This window comes from Mesoplodon mirus (assembly GCF_964341445.2).
Source record: "Mesoplodon mirus genome assembly, chromosome: 18".
Taxonomy (NCBI): Eukaryota; Metazoa; Chordata; class Mammalia; order Artiodactyla; family Ziphiidae; genus Mesoplodon; species Mesoplodon mirus.
In genome coordinates this window covers 53276863-53284545 of record NC_138994.1, presented here as the reverse complement: position 1 = coordinate 53284545, position 7683 = coordinate 53276863, and the positions used below count along the sequence as shown (strand labels likewise).

Below are 7683 nucleotides of genomic sequence, written 5' to 3'. Positions count from 1 at the left end.
CCGCCCCTAGCCCAAATCCTCTTTCCTTCCCCTTAGCCACTGCCTGCTGGCCAACGCCACTTACCCTATGCAACCTCACAGGGCCGGGCCTTCAACGTCAGCACTATGGCTCTCTCTTCTGTCGCTTTCTCTCCTTCACCGCGCAGTCTGCGAACAGCACTTTCTACACTTCTCGCCCGCAAGCTAGCTCATGTTGAGGGCAGCAGATTCTACTGGCGATTCCACTGGCTCTGGGAGCCATCTGTTGGTTTTGCATCTCCTAGAATCTATTGGCTTTTTTTTTTTTTTTTTCTAAATCCTTTTCCGGGTAACCAGAGGGGAAGCTCAATTCCCTTAACCCTGAGACCACTAAAGGGGCAATACAAAAAGAGGAAATAAATACATTTTTAAAAATACAAGAGCTTCGCAATCCAGTAGATCATTTTGTATTCTGGATTCATTTTGCTTTGTATTCATATGCTAATCTCTTCCTTTCCACGAAGGGATTATAGGATTCCACAATGGGGTATCTGTGTAATTTTCTAAAAGAGCACAAAGGGTTTAAATCATTGTTTCTTTGTAGTTGGAGGCAAGGGAGAGTGGGAGGAATGAAAATCTAAAATCTACACTGAAGTAGGTTTTTTTGTTTTGTTTTGTTTTGTTTTAACGCTGCAGGTGAGGTCAACGGTGGAACCAAGAAGGGTTTTAGAATGTGAAGAGTTTCAAGAGAGAAAGAGGGTGAAAGAGCACTTTAAAAGTTAAGTTAAAAAATTTTTTTTGCATGTATGGAAAATATTGGAATTTAAAGAAATACTCTGTTGCATTTTGTGATATTGATTTAACTTATCCTGCATTATCACATCACAGCCTGATGTTTAGTCAGGACAGTGGTTACTCAGGAAGGAAGAAAACGGTTGTGATGGGGGCACAGAGGTGCACTCTGATAATATTTTATTTCTTGACCTAGTTGGTGATTACACATATATTTGCTGTATAATTATTTCTTAAACTGAATATGTATGTATGTATAATACATTTTTCTCAATGTATGTTATACACTGGATTTTTTTAAATTTACCATAAAATACATAAGATTTACTATTTTACTCCTTCTTAAGTATGCAGTCCAGTGTCAGTAAGCACACTCACACTGTTAGGCAACCATCACCACTGTCCATCTCCAGAACTTTTCATCATCAGAGACTGAAACTCTGTACCCATTAAACAATAACTCCCTGTTCCTTCCTCCCCGCCATGCCCTGGTAACCGTTATTTTATTTTCTATCTCTATGATACCTCATATAAGTGGAATCATACAATATTTGTCCTTTTGTGTCTGGCTTATTTCACTTAGCGTAATGTCTTCAAGGTTCATCCATGCTGTGGTATGTATCAATATCAGAATTTCCTTCCTTTTTAAGGCTGAATAATATTCCATTGTATGCATATGCCACATTTTGTTTTTCCATTCATTCAGCAGTGGACATGTGGATTGCTTCCTCAGTGTATATTTTGCAATTTTAAAATGTGGCTTGAATTCCTACAGCAGGACAATGTTAAAGGAACAAGAAGCTTAAAAGAAAAAGTTTGTGCTTTGAAATCAATGAATATCAGCACAAAAGCATAATTAAAAGGTAAAAGTCTTTTTCCAAGAGCAAATGTCACTGAATTCAGACAACCATGTCCAGACTTGACTTGTTCTTTATAGTGAGGATTTGCGTTGCCTTGCGGAATTTTAAAGAAAGACCCCTTTGGGTGGTGGGGGAGTAAATTTACCCCATTTTGAGAGCTAAAACCCTAATAATAACATGTTGTGACAAATAAGTCCTTGCTGTTGAATAGTATTGCACCACTTTCCCATCTATTAAAGAAATAAAAGTGTTTATGGAATTTAGGATTATGTCGATAGGGCTTTATATTCTTTTGCTGACTTGGGACGTTTGGTTGAAAATCAAGAATCCCTGAGTCATAACTTCTCTTTCTACATTTTCCACATTATAGTTGCAGGCAAACCAAAAGCACTCACTCTGAGTTTCTGACTTTTCAAACTTTGGCCTGCCTTAGTTTCTTCACACACAGTCATATGAAGTTTAGGAAACTAAGCCTTGCTCTCAGATGCTCTAGTTACTATGAATGTCGCTGTAGTAGTATGTAGTAGTATGGAGAAAGACTTGTGATATAATGTAGGAAAAAAATGCAGACTATCAAATTATATATACAGTAAGGTCATAACCTTATAAAAACATGAATCTTTATTTACTTATTTATTTATTTTGGCCACGCCGCACGGCTTGTGGGAGTAACTATGGAAAGACAACAGTAGAATGTGTACCTTTTCTTCCTCCTGATTTTTTTCAAATAGTTGTATATAAAACATATTTTGAGATTTTCCATGTATTTGAAAATAATAATTCCATAATACCAACCCCCCTTGAAAAGAGAATAATTGGGGGATTTCCCTGGTGGTCCAGTGGCTAAGACTGTGCTCTCAATGCAGGGGCTCCGGGGTCGATCCCTGGTCAGGGAACTAGATTCCACATGCCACAACTAAGAGTTTGCATGCTTCAACTAAAGATCCTGCGTGCCGCAACTAAGACCCAGTGCAGCCAAATAAATAATTAAATTAAAAAAAAGAGAATAATTGGGTCTACTTAGTTCAAGCATTTGTATATTTTAAATGAAGCCTGCATTAAGGAAAAAAACACAACAAGAAAATACAGCATAAATCTGGAGAAATTATGGGTGCTATTTTTTTCTTTTCTCTATTTTCCAAATGTTCTGTTATGTAGTTACTACTTTTCATAATAACATTATTTATTTATTTATTTTTTGCAGTACGTGGGGCCTCTCACTGTTGTGGCCTCTCCCGTTGCGGAGCACAGGCTGCAGACACGCAGGCTCAGCGGCCATGGCTCATGGGCCCAGCCGCTCCACGGCATGTGGGATCTTCCCGGACCGGGGCAGGAACCCGTGTCACCTGCATCGGCAGGTGGACTCTCAACCACTGTGCCATCAGGGAAGCCCCATAACAACATTATTTTTAAAAATTAAAATAATAAAAGATTGAATGTGCACAATCCTTAAAACTAATTTTACACCATATTTTACCTACAGTCAATGTACAAAGTTGTAATGGAGAGACAAGAGGTTCCCAAATAAGGTAGGCTAATGTTTTAACTATCACTGTAATCATAATACCTAATCTTTATGGAGCATTTATGATGTGTCAAGAACTGTACCACCTATTTTATCTTTGTTTTCATTTGCAATTCTTTGAGATAGATATTAAGCCCATTCTACAAATGAGCAATTTGAGACCTGAAGAAATTAAGAGACTTGCTTATAATTTAAAAGCCACCAAGTTTATGGTGGGGCCTGAAGTAGATTCCAGGTCAGCTGGATAGAAAGAATTTCTAACACTGTCAAAGTGTGATGTACATTTCTAAAATTTTAGTAAACCTCAAAAAAACATTCAAGCTGTATCATAGCCACTATGAAGGTAGTATCTGGTTACCAACAGAGGCATATGTACTATGAAGCTAATGAAGGTTCAGGGCCACTCAATGCACAGGCCCCTCCAAGCCCTAGAGGGGCCCTAGAAATGGTCTCTTGAAAGAGATATTTTTTCATTGTTTTGTAAAAATTTTTTTAAAGTAACATATTTTTGTATTTTTTCCTTAATGAGGGCCTCCCTACAAAACCTGGATTCACCCCTGTTAATAGTCATTTTTAACAGTCATTTGGGAATCTGACTCAGAAGTGTTGTAACTTCAATAGGTCCTTTAAAAGGTTCTGGTCATTTTATAACACGGAAAAATGTTATGCTATAACTCAAGGGCAAAAAGCAAAATAAACTATATGTATACATTATGATTGCATATAAAATATGAATTCAAGGATTGTGAGGGAACTTGAAAATGAAAGCAATAAAATCTTTTTATTCATTTGTTCATTCGCAAATATTTATTAGGTACTTTTTATGTACCAGGTCTTATGTGTTTTGTTATTTGGGTTTTTTAAAAAATCTGTTTCTCTTATTGATAGAGTTTTAGAACTTGGGTGAATACATTTGCAACACTGTCTTAATTACCAGATGAAAGTCACTTTTCACACACCTGTACTCTTACACTTTGTCTACTATGACAGCTTAAGAGATACAGAGATATTTAATTCTCTGGACCTCAGTTTTCTCCCCTCTAAAATATGGAGAATGGGCAAAGTAGCCTCCAAATTTCTTCCTACTCTAACATTCCTTAATCACTATCACTGCTCTTTCTTTCCATATTACTCCTTTATTTCATTATAGTAGACTCTACAGCAGCAGAAGTGTAGCTGATAAAAATCTAGCTTTTCAACTGTAACAGTTGACTATAACTTTAGAAATTATAATCAGAAACAGAATTATGTAGTTTTATATAAATGGAAATTGGCTCTCTGATGATAGTTCCAGTTTCAAACGAGGCAAATCACTGGTAACATCCACTGTTTTATTTTGGCAGGGAAAGAATTTTATTCATGTATATTTCCTTTAGATCTTAATATTTTTGTCTTGAGACACTATCTTCAAAAAACTTTCAAAGGAATTGAACGGAGGTATGGGTAAATTAGGTTAGTCTTTTAATAACAAATATGACGTCTTTTCTAAATATGAAAGTTTTTAAAATGACATTTTTCTTTTATGAAAAGTATTATGGGAACAAGTTTGAGGGAGAAACTATAGCAGAGTGTTATGAGTATAAATTTTGTAGTCAGACAGAACTGGGATGGAATCTCTATTCTGAAACTGCTTAGCTTTGTGACCCTGTGTGAGCAAATTATTTAACCTCTCTAGCCTTAGTTTACTTATCTGAAAAATAGAAGTAATATTAGTGCCTAACTCACAAGGTATAGTGAAAGTCAAATTAGATAATGTAAATAAAGTTGTTGGGTATAGTGTTTATAACATTAGTAAGTGGTACTAGATATTAAATATTAGTGATACTAAATTATTAAATATTAATACATAAAGTTAAAATTTCAGATATGATATTTCATTAAGGAAACTGAGTTTCAGAAAAATCAATTAGCAAGTTAACCAAGAATAGAATATTTTCCCAATTTTTAAAAAAATAAGCAAATAGCCCTTGAGCCTTTGGCCCTCTGAGCAGCACCATGGCAGTGGGCAAGAACAAGTGCTTATGAAAAGTGGCAAAAAGGTTGCCAAGAAGAAAGTGGTTAATCCATTCTCTATGAAAGATTGGTATGATGTGAAAGTACCAGCTGTGTTCAGTATATGCAACATTGGAAAAACACTAGTCAGGAAAACTCAAGGAATCAAAATTGCATCTGATGGCCTCAAGGGTCGTGTTTTTAAAGTGAGCCTTGCTGATCTGCAGAATAATGAAGTTGCATTTAGAAAATCCAAGCTAATTACTGAGGATGTTCAGGGCAAAAACTGCCCGACCAACTTCCATGGCATGGATTGTACCTGTGATAAACTGTGCTCCAGAATGGTCAAAAAATGGCAGGCCACAATCGAATCTCATGCTGATGTCAAGACTACCAATGGTTCTTTGCTTCATCTAATTCTGTGTTGATTTTACTAAAAAACACAATAGTCAGAAATCCAAAAGAAGATGATAGGAGTCATGACCCGAGAGGTGCAGACAAATAACTTGAAAAAAGTGGTCAATAAATTGATTCCAGACAGCACTGGGAAAGACATAGAAAAGGCTTTGCCAATCTTTTTATCCTCTCTCTGATGTCTTTGTTAGAAAAGTAAAAATCCTAAGAAGCAAAAATTTGAATTGGATAAACTAATGGAGTTTCATGGTGAAGGTAGTAGTTTTGGGAAAGTTGCTGGGGATGAGTTGAATGAGCTTATGGATATGAGCCGCCAGTCCAAGAATCTGTTTAAAATTCAGACATTTAATGGTGACAAGAAAATGTCTTATTTGTGATGTTTAAATAGAATAGAATAGGCAACTGCTGTCAACTAAAATCAATAGTGCATTCAGTAGCAGTCCTCTCTGAGTAGCAGGTTCAAAGTTGACTTTCACTTTCTTCTTTTTTGCTTCTCTATTTTTTGGTTGTTGTACATTTAACATTTATTCCTTTTGTTTAAAAAAAGTATTTAAAAAAAATGAATGAATTTAACATCTAACTCTCCTGTGAACATTAATCCAAAAAAAAAAAAAAGACCAACAGAATCAGTATGCCATTTTGGATTCCTTTCTGAGTCTCCAGTAGACAAAATGAATTTATGTATGAATGAATCAATAAATATTTAGTTGTCAGTGTGTATAATACTCAGTTTGTTGGAGTCCATAGTTAGATGCATCTAGAAGTTAGGTAAAATGTCACTCCCTGGGAATAAAACTAGTAAGACTCAACATAAACTGGATGAAATTAACCACTACTAGGGAATCTAGTCAGTGTGATTAGAATGCCTAAGAAGCTATTAAAATAAATAGTGTAACCATGGAAACTACTGTTGTAGTTTTTATTCAATTTTATTTCCCTCCTTATTGTCTTTTAGTGTTTTTAAATTAGTATTTCAAAAGTTATATGATTGCTGTTGTATAGTTATTATTGCTGTGTAACAATTCACGCCAAACTTTACTGCTTAAAACAACAAACATTTACTATCTCACAGCCTCCGAGGGTTAGGAATCCAGGTGCTGCATACCTGGGTGCCTCTGGCGAGCATCTGCTTCCAAGCTCACTCATGTGGTTGATGGTGGAACTCAGTTCCTGGTGAGATGTTGGAGTGAAGACCTCAGTTCCTCACTGGTCATTAGCCAGAGGCCTCTCTATAGGGCAGCTCACAACATAGCAATTGTCTTTCCTCAGAGTGAGCAATAGAACAAGAGGGAGCTCTCAAGATGAAGCCACAATCCTTTTGTAACCTAATCTCAGAAGTGAAATCCCATTGTTTCTGCTACATTCTATTCGTTAAAAGTGAATACACACCTACACACAAGGGGAGGGGATCACAGGAGGGTATGAATACTACACTTTCATTAAAGGGATCATTGAAGTTTATCTCAGAGCCTGCCTACTGCAGGTATAAAACCATTTATTAAACTTCTTCTGCTTGCTCATATGTCATCACCTAGCTACATTCTGAATATAATCTCACATTATATATGACTTGTTTATAAGGAGAGTATACTAATCAACACACATAAGTTCCTCATCATTTATTAAATTAATAAATATTTTTAAACACTTGAATTTTGTCACTTGCCAGCCTTGTGAGTTTGGCTAGTGTGATTCAGTCTTCCTAATGCTGATAAGTATATGAACGTAAACTTGTGACCAGGCCCAGGGTTGTAGTCCTGCCTTGAGAGGGCCCACCTGAACTACCACAAGGCCTCCTTATGCAATAGGAATGGCAATATAAAACACCTACATGGCTAGTCAGGTTAACTTAACTTGGGTTAAGTTACTTGGCTGTAAGCAAACTTGGATGTAAGAAACATTTCTCCCAACACAGCATCAAATTCTACAGTGATAGCTCTATTAAAACATATACCTATTTACCTCAAGAACTGGATAACTTAACGTCTCAGTCTAATATCTGCTTTCAGCTTACATAAAGATAATCTGATACTCTCAAAATCCTTAGTTACATCTTTTCACGTAAGTTAATATTTACTCTTTTACTGTATAAGGTAATAGTCACAGGTTCCAGTGTTTGGGATATGGACATATCTTTTTGAG

General features: G+C 36.1%; 1 long non-coding RNA gene and 1 pseudogene across 2 annotated transcripts; both read left to right on the top strand.

Moving 5' to 3' along the window:
• Positions 1 to 1162: 1162 nt before the first annotated feature.
• On the top strand, positions 1163 to 3931 carry LOC309793175. Its single transcript, XR_014291887.1, has 2 exons — positions 1163 to 1613; positions 2815 to 3931. It is a non-coding gene; the product is annotated as an uncharacterized lncRNA (long non-coding RNA).
• A 1184-nt stretch (positions 3932 to 5115) lies between these two features.
• On the top strand, positions 5116 to 5875 carry LOC309793635 (small ribosomal subunit protein eS1-like; annotated as a pseudogene). Its single transcript has one exon. The product of its transcript is annotated as a small ribosomal subunit protein eS1-like (transcript).
• Positions 5876 to 7683: the final 1808 nt, after the last annotated feature.